This window comes from Haliaeetus leucocephalus, unplaced genomic scaffold (assembly GCF_000737465.1).
Source record: "Haliaeetus leucocephalus isolate CR32 unplaced genomic scaffold, Haliaeetus_leucocephalus-4.0 Scaffold162, whole genome shotgun sequence".
Classification (NCBI taxonomy): Eukaryota; Metazoa; Chordata; class Aves; order Accipitriformes; family Accipitridae; genus Haliaeetus; species Haliaeetus leucocephalus.
In genome coordinates, this window is record NW_010972598.1 from 7661374 (window position 1) to 7672422 (window position 11049).

Below are 11049 nucleotides of genomic sequence, written 5' to 3' on the forward strand. Positions count from 1 at the left end.
AGTGCACTTCTTAGATCTTTGTCTTCTCACAGTTCCTACTAGAGGAGAAGCTTTCAGACTATGAAGAACATAGACTGCTACACCTGGAACACACTTTATCCTAGTAAGACTTACTTACAGTTAATCTTTCATTTTACTTCTGAGCAGTGCACGAGCATTATCCCAATTACTATGTGTGGACCCTGTTGTCAGGCGCTTTTTTGTTGGGTTGCCACGGTTTTAGGAACAAGCGTGTGCTTAAAGCTAGAGCTTCGACTTCAGAAAGAAGAGAGTCTCTATCCTGCCCTTCTGCTCCAGTGTCCGAGGATTTGGCTTCCTGAAGAGAGCTGTGCTAGAAAAACTGCATTGGGCCAAACTTGGGCAAAAAGTTTTCCAGCAACTAGGAACCGAAGAAGGTGAAAACAAGGCTGTTCCTACAGGCATCCCCTGTGCAAAGCAAGCCCAGGGCCCACGCACGTTTCCTAACGGATCTCTCCCTGCAACAGCCACAGTAAAGGTACAAAGAAACACAGACCTCTCAAACCTGCTCTTCAGCGAAGAGGTTCACGCTCTCCTTTTGCCCCACTCTTCCCGATTTTGGAGGGGCAGTCGGCTCCCCCTTTTATACCCGCTCTTGCATAAGCCGAGCCCTCCCTCCTCCTCCCCCCACTGCCCTCATTTCTCTTCAAAACCTGCCTCTGTTTTTCCTGCTTGTTATTCATGGTTGCTGCTGAGAGGGAGCAAAGAAGGGTGGAAAAACACTGGTGCTGCCCTTACGGGTTTCCTCGCAGCCGTGCTCAAATCTACTGGTCAGCCTCACTCTTCTGCAGTGCTAATGGGGAAGCACTCCCCTGCCCCACGAAAAGTTCTCGGTGATGGTGCTGCTAGCACTTCTTCATGTAAATAACATCAAATAGGATTCAGAAATTTTAACCCTGGCAGAGGAACACTAACCCTACAGCCAGCAGCATGTAATTCGGTCTTGAATGGGAAAATGATTTTGTCCGAGCTAGAATTTCGATTGATTACCCAGGCGGCTATTCTTTCACTGAAGAATATCATGTCTCCACTCTATCTAAAAGTGTTTTCATTGATCCAGATTGTTCTGGGAAAAGGTGTATAAAATTCAGCACTTTCTGTGGAGACGTCAGTAAATATTTTATTCTGTTTTGTTCAGTTTGTTTTCCAGCTTTCCCAAATTTTGCTCTGAGATCTGAACTCAGAGGGGCCACATGTATTCCTGTGATGATGTTCTTGTCTCCTGCAAGGTTATGGTGGGAGTCATGGAGGAGGGGTAATAAATTACTCTGCTCACAGCCTTGGACCACAGACCTTCATGTGGGTTCTTGCTAGGTTAGGTTGGTATGTCTGACCTACATAGATTATGAATTAATATATGACTAACTCAGACATTATAGCATGTACCTGATCACGTATCATTCATTACTAAATTTGGGGGTTTCTTTTTTTAAGACTACAAGCACCTTGAGTAAGAAGTAGGCCACAAACAGTTGGTTTATACAGCCTGTGGGTTGACATTGTTAATCGTCAGCCTCTACACCCCATCAACATTCACAACGTTGCCTCTCTCTTCTGCTTTGGTAAGGGAAGACAGCGTGAGGTCTGGACAAGGCACCCATTGGAGAGGGCAAACAGGTGCTGGGAAAAGGACAGGAAGGAAAGGAAAAAGAGGATGTCCTTGGGGGAGGATACGACAAAAGGAAGATGGGGAATATCGCTTCATCAGCTGGTGCAGTGGTTGCCCCAGGTGTGGCAGGCAGTCGTGATGGTGGAAGGACCACTGGTTGTGAGACATCCAGGAAAAAACTTTGTAGAGCAGCCCAGGGCCTATGGAGACCACGACACTTCAGTTTGGAAAAGAAACCACTGGTATAGGAGTATAAACGTAAAATGATGAAGATGAAGAGAAAGTCCTGAATCACTGTTCTGTAATGATGCCAGAAGCAGCGGCGTCCCAGTAAAATTATCAGGCAGCAAATGTAAATGAAAGGAAGGACCCTTTCACATATATAAACTGCAGGAGGCACCGCCGTAGAGTGCTGCAGAGGCCGAAAGTCTTAGTTGGTACAAAAAGAGATTAAATGAAATCACAGAGGGCACGGCCAGTGGAAGCTGCAGAATGTGATGGCCCAGGTGCAATTGCTAACTGGGGAAATCCCCAGACAGCTGGCTGTCATGAATTTTAGCTTGATCCATATAACAGCTCTCACACTCCTCTCTAAGGGCTTGTCTTCAACTGGCGATAGAAATAGAGATGTCTGAGCTGAGGCCAGCTCATGCTGGCTCATTTTGCAGCACAGACTGGAGACACTCTTTCAGTAGAGCCACGCCAGTGAAACGTCACACCCAGCGAACTTGACCCTCAGCCTCGGTGTTGCTGGGCTGTGCTCCTCTGCACAGCACGTTTAGGAACCCGCTGCTATCTCTTCAAAATCAACATAAGCCCTGGAAAATATGAACAATTTTCAAAAACTGCAGGTAGGCTCTTAGTATTAGGTAGCCACTTTTCAGGTTTTTTCTCTCCTGATCAGGGTACGTGTACCACCAGTGGCAGAGTTACTGCACTGGGGTCTGAAATGTGTCTCTGTCTCCTGCCGGACCGTTGGGCTCTGTTCTCATTTTAGCTGCACACAAAGTACTCGGTGACTTTTTCCAGAGTAAATAAGTAGGGAAGAAGGGGTACAGCTTTGGCAATGGGTCAGGCAGGTTTCTATATGTTAGTAAACCAATTTTTCTCCCATTCTGAGAGAATTGTGGCAAGCTGCCATGGGCCTGATTTTATTTGTTTATTTTTGCTACCTCTGGTGGGGAAAGGCTGTGCAAAGTAATTTTTTTTAACTGTTTTAATAAAACTTTGATAAGGAATAGGTTTGCATGTGATTTTCCCCATGTTTTCTCTGTACACCTGACCTCTGCCCTTGTTGGCTGGAACCACTTTTCTGTGAAAGCAGCTGGTGAGCGTGGGGGATGTACTCAGCTTGCCCAATTTTTTGTGTAAAGAAGATTGCAAAAATGCTTCTCAATAATAGCATTCAAAGTACAGATGATGAAAGAGAGAGATTATCCTGCTTCTGCCATGGGATGCCACAGCAAGAGCAATGGAGAAATTGGTAATGTGGCTGCCACAAACCCCAAGGACCGCACGTGCCATCCCTGTGCCGGGGTGGAGGGATGCAGCGTGCCAGCCTGGATGATGCCAAAATGCACATAGTGAGTGGGCAACTGGAGAGCTGACTCAGGTAGCTGGGGATTTCCAAAAGGGCACAAGTGGCACGGCTCTCCCACCTCACAGGAGCAGAGGTGCCTTGGCTGCGCCGGCTGCCCCGGCAGCCAACGTCCTGGTGGTGCTGCAAAGCCTCCGTGATGGAGGAGCGAGCATCAGCATCTCCGCATCTCTTTCTGCTTCTCAAGGAACAGTCCCTTTGGGGGAGGTCTGTGTGCTGATGTTCCCCTATCTGTGGAGCTCTTCTAATGATCTAATACCTAAATGAGCTTATATTAACACTAACACTTGTTGTTCCAGCTTATAATTACTTTTGGTTTGTTATGGCTTCTGTTTGCAGGCCCTGAGTGTAGAGATCACTTTGAATTGTGTAACCTTATTTTTTTCCTCTCCCAGTGGAAGACGCAGTTTTTATTAGCATTTTAAGAATGGTCTATGCACAGCCTGCACATGCACACAGAGGCATGACCATGTGCCCACTGTGTGTGTGAGCAAAGGGAACCTCCTACCCTAGGGATCTCAAAATACTTTGCAGTCTAACATTTATATCGGTGATCTAGAATTGATTTGGGTTCCTTCCCTGTGGCAGGTGCTGTGCCTATGAGGAGCGAGAGACAATCCCAGAACAAAGCAGCCAGGACAGAGTGAGCCTGTCCTAAGAGGGAAAGTGGACATGAAGAGGTGACGTGACTCACCTTCCGTCATGCAGCAGGTTGGCAACATCTCAAGGACAAGCAGCCAGGTTTCTTGACTCCCAGCCCAGTGTGTTACCTATTTGATCACGCTGTATCTTCATCCCTGGGATGAGAGCTGCAAGGCAGAGGAGCAGGGATGGCAGTGCCTGCACAGCAAGATGCCTGCCTCAAAGACCTGGGGCCAGCTTTGTTATCAGAACTAATACACTTTCCATGATACTCTCCTGATGGATGCCTTTGTGTTGGGGAGGGATTTTGCACTGTCCCAACATTTTCCAGCTGGGTCAGCCACTGAAGTCTTCAAGCTGTTCCCCAAGATGAGCGAGGGAAGCAGCCAGGTGACCTCTGTCTAGGAGATGCCACAATATTGAGCTCCAAAAGGCTCCACCACCAAACATCCTGCTCCCCTCAGTATTGTGAGGTTGTTGCATAAAGCTCAGTGAAGATTTACTCCCTGCGGGTCTTCTAAGTGAGACCTTGGGAGGCTAATTCTTACTGTCACTACTGGGACTTTGAAACTCTCATTGCACTTTTTGGTCCCGAGCCAAATTGTCCCCAGGGGTCCATGCACGATAGTTGTTGTCTCCTAGCCTGGAAATTCAAAGCATAGCCATAGAAAGACATTTGGAAGCTGGGATACCCCTATTCCCTGGGCAAATTCAGGTTCCCCTTCACCTTCTCCCCAGCCTTCCTCAAGCCACCTCCATCCCTCCTCCCACTCCTCTGCCCACAGCTTCTTGCCCTGGGTGGGCGAATAGTTGCAAGCAGCAGGACTCCGCTATTTTGGCTGCTATTCGGTGTTCCTCTGAGAAGACTATCTGTGGTGGTCTCCTGCCTCCCTTGAGGAGTGGTTTTAATTCTCTACAGTTTATGCAATTTATTAGTGAGAAACAGACTGACTCCTTCCCCACTGCGGGGGTTACGGGACTCTTCCATTTTGTGGAGTCATAGCCACTGAAAGGCAGCTCCCACACAGCCAGCCAGCTATGGGGGCAAAACTGCAACACTCTCGGGACAGCAGCAGCAATTTTCACTGCTCTAAATATAATCTACAGTACAAAAAAGGATGGACCCATTTGCAACCTGAGATAAGAGTGTGGCTTTCAGATCCGCTTTAATTTGAGGGGTGTACAACTGACGATAGCAAAATTGTTGGCCACATTGGACTCCCTCCCGCTTTCAGATCCTGGTAGAAAGATGGAAAGGTAGAAAGCAGAGAGAGAGACTGAGCCAGGCAGCATTATGTTAAGGCTGTCCAGGTTGCTAGAGCCTCGCAGGATCTCTCTCCTCAGGGCCGCTCTGCAGACCCATCACCTCCTTCAGGACCAACTCCAGCCATGCCACGTACAAGTGGGAACCAACTTCCCACGCCAGCACCGACGTGGAACTATTTGCAGGTCTAAAGTTTGCAAAAAAAAGGCGAAGAGGGTGAAGACAGGCGTTCATCCAGCCAGTTGCAGAACTGCAGGGATCATGCCAGATCCCTCTCTCCTTAGCCGAAGCTGCCTCCGTGCGGAGTGCCTCCGCATCGCTGCTCCCAGCTGGGCCAGGGCTGTGCTGAGCGCCTGCCGTCATGGCTGCAGCACCAGTAACATTTGGAAAAGTTATTACCTTACTGGACTTTGTTAAACCAATAATTCTGAAAGCAAGAGGAGGGAAAAGTTAAATTTATCCCCGTGGTAGTTTTTTACAGGAAATAATGAAAGAGCTTGTAATTGAAGTTTCTGGGGTTTCAGTAAGTGGCAAAAATCAGTCTTCTTGCAGATCAGAATTTCCTGCTGTTCTGTTTTTACTGGACGATTTTTAAGCAAAGGCTTAAATGTTTGCTTCAGTTTTGGCTTAATTTTATTTTTACTTTGCTTTATTTTTTTCCATCTTTTCAATGTTAACTGTAAAAACATGAAATAACATTTTAGCTTACTGCTTAATGGATAAAGCTGAGGAACAGAAAATTCAGCCCAGGATATTCCTAGTGAGAAAAGAATTAAGATTGCCTCATGGTCAGGATGCTGAAACACACTGCGATGAAAGCCTCTGAAACCCATAAGCTTCCGCCCCCCCAAAAAGATTGGTGGGTGCTCTTACAGCTATTCTCCCAGGAAAAGTTGAGCTCCCGTAGGGATTGCCTCTGACTCAGGGGGCTGAAGACATGCTGCAACTTGGCTCCTCTCCCACACTGCCACTTGGTGTTTCACAGTCTAAAGAAAAAGAATAAAAATAAGCTTAAAAGCTCTCTTTTGTTTGTAAAACGGCCCCTCCTCCAAAGTAATGAATTAATGCAGTGGTGTATGCTTAGCTCTGACAAAAGCCTGGAACAACAGCTCAGAAAGCCGTGCCTGTTTGGCTGGGTAAAGCACTTAGATGGCTGTCTAACCATAATATTTCAGCTGCCAGCACGGATAATGTCATTGTTACTTACCAAAGCACACAGCGCAGTGAAAGCAGCCAGGCTGTGGCCGCTCACCACTATGCAGAATGGTAATGAACATTCACTGTAATTTTAGGATCCTCCTTTGAATGAGATTTTGATATCCTGCAATTCCTCCAAGACTCTTTTTTCCTTAATCAGGTCCAGGCAAGATTTTCAAAGGGCACTTCTTAAAACCCCTCCCCTTGATTTCCAGTACCCTTTACCTCATTGCTCTCCAGCACCTTTTTTCTCGTTGCTTTCCAGCATTTTTCACTAGGCAGTCCACGACATTTTGTAGGGCCATCCAGTCCTCAGGCCTGCCTTGCAGTCCCTGCAAACCCCTAAAGCCCTGCATGACCTTTTTCACCTCCCCTCCCTCCGCCTCACTTCTGCTTCTGGAAATGAGGGAGAGAAGGATGTTCTAGCCCCTTGTAGCGAACCCTGGAAATGCCAGAGAAAGCGTATATTACCTTATTGCTGGAAGCCAAAGGAAAAGTCCTTAAAAAAACAGCCCCAAGCTGGGCTCAATTTTATCTGGTCTCCACTGTTGTTAGAGCAATATAACATCTCCTCAGTTAGCAAAGATGTGTGCAGGAGCATGTGCAAAGCCTGCCAAGCTGCAAGCCACCGGGCAAAAGTCCATGCTCTGCGTTGAGCCAAAGTAATGGAAAGTCTAAGAAACAGCATGGTTTCATGTGACCATGACTGTGGCATTTGGATTCAAACCAATGAAAGGTTCAGAGGGCGCCAAGCAGTATGAAACGAGACTAATCTCAGAGACAGACAAAGATGTTTTATATAACTTCATACAAATTCGGAGAAGGAAGGAAGGAAGGAAGGAAGGAAGGACAGAGAGTAGCTGAGCTTCACAGATGGTACCTCGGTCCACATAATAACATCTACCTACCTTAAATCTTTGCAAATATAAGGAGAGCTATAAAGGGACCAAGACAAAACCAGTCATATCTCAAACCCCTGGAGAAAGAGCACAAAATGAAATAATCTTGCCTAAACCAGTCCCTCAGAGAAGGTCAGATGACACTGAAGGCTCTTAGCCAGCAGGCAACAAGCACTGGAGAATGTGGGATCAGTCAGGTCAAAGGCTATGGATAAACCCTCCAATGTTAAACTGATGACAAGGCAAGAGGTTTAATGACAATAAGGTTATGAAAGACTTAATCAGGTTGCTGTCATTTGAATAACCAACTTTAAATCCTGAGTGACCAGGGTTCACCTGATGTTAACGGGGAAGGAATTACATAAGTGCGACTCAGAAAAGCACACGCCAGATGCTGAACAGTGGGGACTGAAAGTTAGAGCTGCAGCATGATGCTAAGCGAGGAGGCCAAGGAGAAGTGGAAATCATAGTTTCCTACATCAGGCCTTTTGGGTTCCCTTTACGTCACCTTCTACTCCGTGAACTACAGCTGCAGAGAGAGAGAAAAAAAGAGTCTCTCCCAGATAAAAAGCAGTTAAAACTACAGAAAACCAAATGAGATTTTCTGCCTTCTTGATGAAAACAAGATCCAAGGAAGTATGACCCAATGGCATTGATGATAGAAAAAGAAATGACAGAAGTGACTCTGCTCTTGTTCCTATCAGCAGTAAGTGTGCCTGAGGCTCTGCTCTTGGCAGAGGATGCTCACCAAGAGCCACTGCTTCTTCAGTGCAACGCCCACGCAGTCCCCTCTGTGGATGTCATGGGATGAGCAGTGTGGCTAGGCAGGAGGGTGATGCTTGCGGGCAGCTGCAATTCACTGGTGTTCACACTCTGTGCGCTTTGGAGCCATGGCTGAAGGTAGCAGATAAAACTCCTGGTGTTTCAGGGACAGGCATTTAATGATTATGTCTGGAAGAAAAGTGTCCAGCTTTAACATACGTTGCCAGCTTGTGCATCACTCATGCTGCTACGCTGTCACGTTGAAATCTTGCCTGGCGATGCAGCTCGTAGAGAGATCTCTGCAGACTGCAGGAGCCTAATGGTGTCCAGAGGTGGCCTGTTGGGAATGAATTGCATTTGATCTGGCATCTGTCTCTCAGCCGGCAGTGCCTTCACATGCTGGCAGGCACTCACTTCGCAGCCCAAGGACAGACCTACCTTATGGCCCCTGCTGGGAGAGGGCTGGTGGGCTGGAAACCTACTGTCTCCAAGACAGTGTCATCATGGAGGAAGGACTTTATTACTCAGGGCTCTCCTGTATTGCTTTAATGTCACAATATGTCTGTTGCAATGGCGTGCTAAATTAAAATGTACGCAGCCTGGTGTTGCAGCCTCTCACTGTCTGTGTTCACCCACTGTTTCAGGGAGCATTAAAATCTACCCTGCTTTTACTCAGTGGACCAGCACATCTAAGGAGCAAAGCTGTTGTAGGTCAGTTGTTCAAACCCTGCTGGCCACTCTCCTGAGCTAGTAACAACATATAGCTGTTGTCCGTCCATAACAGAGTACCACAGGACCTGTGTTTCACTTTCCTCCCGCCTATAACAGTCCCTGAGTATCTGCAAAGAGCACCAAGTGGCAGCAATTACAAGAGTCATCTTAGGGGAGAAATGCATTTCTCACTGCTTTCAAAAGGGGTTTTGATGGTAAAAGAGCAAAACTGCTTGAAGTCCCTTTCCTTGTAAAATACTTGACTGGGGTAAGTATATAAGTGATACATATGTTTGTATGTTTCTGCCCTTCCAGACCAGAGAACCTCAGGGATGAGCCCATGATTCTTAACATGTGACTAGCGAAGTGTTGTATTTTAATCAGAACTGAGCCATTTTATTAGCATTTTCTGCTCATTTCTCTTTTTTCCACCTGCCCTCCCCAGGCACCATCTTTCCTGGGCACTTTCAGTGCCTTGACACCAAGGTTGAGATCTCAGAGATGTGAACTTACCCTGCATGACATGAAGCAGCAGGGTGAGGAGAGGGAAAGGCTATCCCTGCCCTCTGGGAGAAAGGCTGCAGCATGAAAACATCCCTTCCCACACACCAGAACATTCACATAGGAGAGAAACTGCAAGTCCCCTGCAGCAGGATGAGAACCTGTAGAGCTCAGCTCACACATTTTTGAATGCAGCTGAACTCTGAAAAGCAGAAACTGCCTGAAGTGATATATGGTTACTCTCCTTGGGCCATAGCAGGTGTGGAGGCTGCATGTCTGGGACGCTGAACATCTCCTTCCCCAGTCAGCACGTTAGTCTGGTGATTGGGAACATGCCTTGGACCACACAGAGGTGTTGTGGATAAAGTTCGCTCCTGGTTTTGCCACTGGCTGAACGTGGGATGTTGGATACATCGCGTCCCTGGGCTTGTGTTGGCACTTAAATGCCTTTTGCCTGCCTTAGCCCCGTGGCTGGGATCCCTCTCACTTGACTATACGCATTTAATAGCTGGGCACCTACCCTGAGCTAGTCCATGGTCTACAGCCAAATGAAAGATGCAGTCATCTCCAGTAGGATCTTATGGATGAGAACACAGTGAATCACTTTCTGGAGGTGCCGATCTTCTGCACTTACTGTAGAAAAAGCTGAGGTGAGTAGCTTGGACTCTATTCTGCAGACCTAAAGTTCGGTCAAATGACGGCCACGTTTGGAGCACGAGGCCTGCCTCTTCTCACACATTTGGACAGCATCCATACATTTGGACAATGGGAACTCGGTCTCAGCAGGGAGCCTGCAGACATCAACAATGGATGCAATTATGGGGAATAAACAAGGGAATATATGCTCTGAAAAAGAACACGTTCCTCACAGCACTGCTGTGAAAAATAGCAGAACAGAAAGCAACTAATTCTGTTTCACCCAATTGCTCTCCATAAATCATCTCTTGGCAGCAAGCTCGACTGGTCCACCAAAGGGCCAATTAAAGCAAAGGGAGGCTGAATGCTGTTTGTACTCAGGGCTGTGTTTTGTATTACAGGAACTGTAATTTGTTCCAAGAGGGTGGCATCTCTTCCCTTTCCAAGCAGAGAGGAATATCTATGCCCGTCTGGCTCTGAGCCTTGCCGTTATTCCTTCAGAGCATCCACGGTGCATTGACCAGCGTCCTCTCCAGCGCAGTGTTTTACTGTCCAACGTGAGATACGATGTGGCAGGTAAAAGCCGCGTAGCAGAAGTACAGTGACAGACGAACAAGGTCATGAAACCTGGAAATCAGTAGCAAGTACACATGTTTTTAAAACCTCCTTCAGTGTGTGGCCCATTAAAGTCCCTCCTCAGGGTAGCATTTCCTGACACTTCCCCTGGGATTTGCCCTGCTGCTCGGTACACGTCCTGCTCCGAGCCCTCCCCACCAGCTACCACCACCCCTCCTGCGCACCCCCAGCCCTTGGACCCCTGCCGGCAGAGCAGCCCTGGCCGTGGCCACCTCTCAGCCCTGCTGCCCCTCCTGCATCTCATCTGACGGGGACAACACCTGCCCGCCAAGACGGCCCTGCCACCGGGAACGCCAGGCTGCTCTCCCACCTGTGAGAAACAGCGGCTAACACCCCGCCGCGCGGCTCTGGTTTCTCTCCCCGGGGCTCACCTCTGCCGCATGACGCCGAGGGCTCCGGCTGGGTGTTGTGTCCCTCGAAGCCATCCCTGTCCCGGTGACAACCTCCCGTCCCGTCCCGTCCTGTCCCTGACAGGGAGCGGTGCCAGGCCCCGTGCACGCCCTTGCCCGCCAGGCAGGCGCAGCAGCTCTGCCCCGGGGGGGAGGACAGGGCACACCACCCGGCCGCTCCCGCTTCC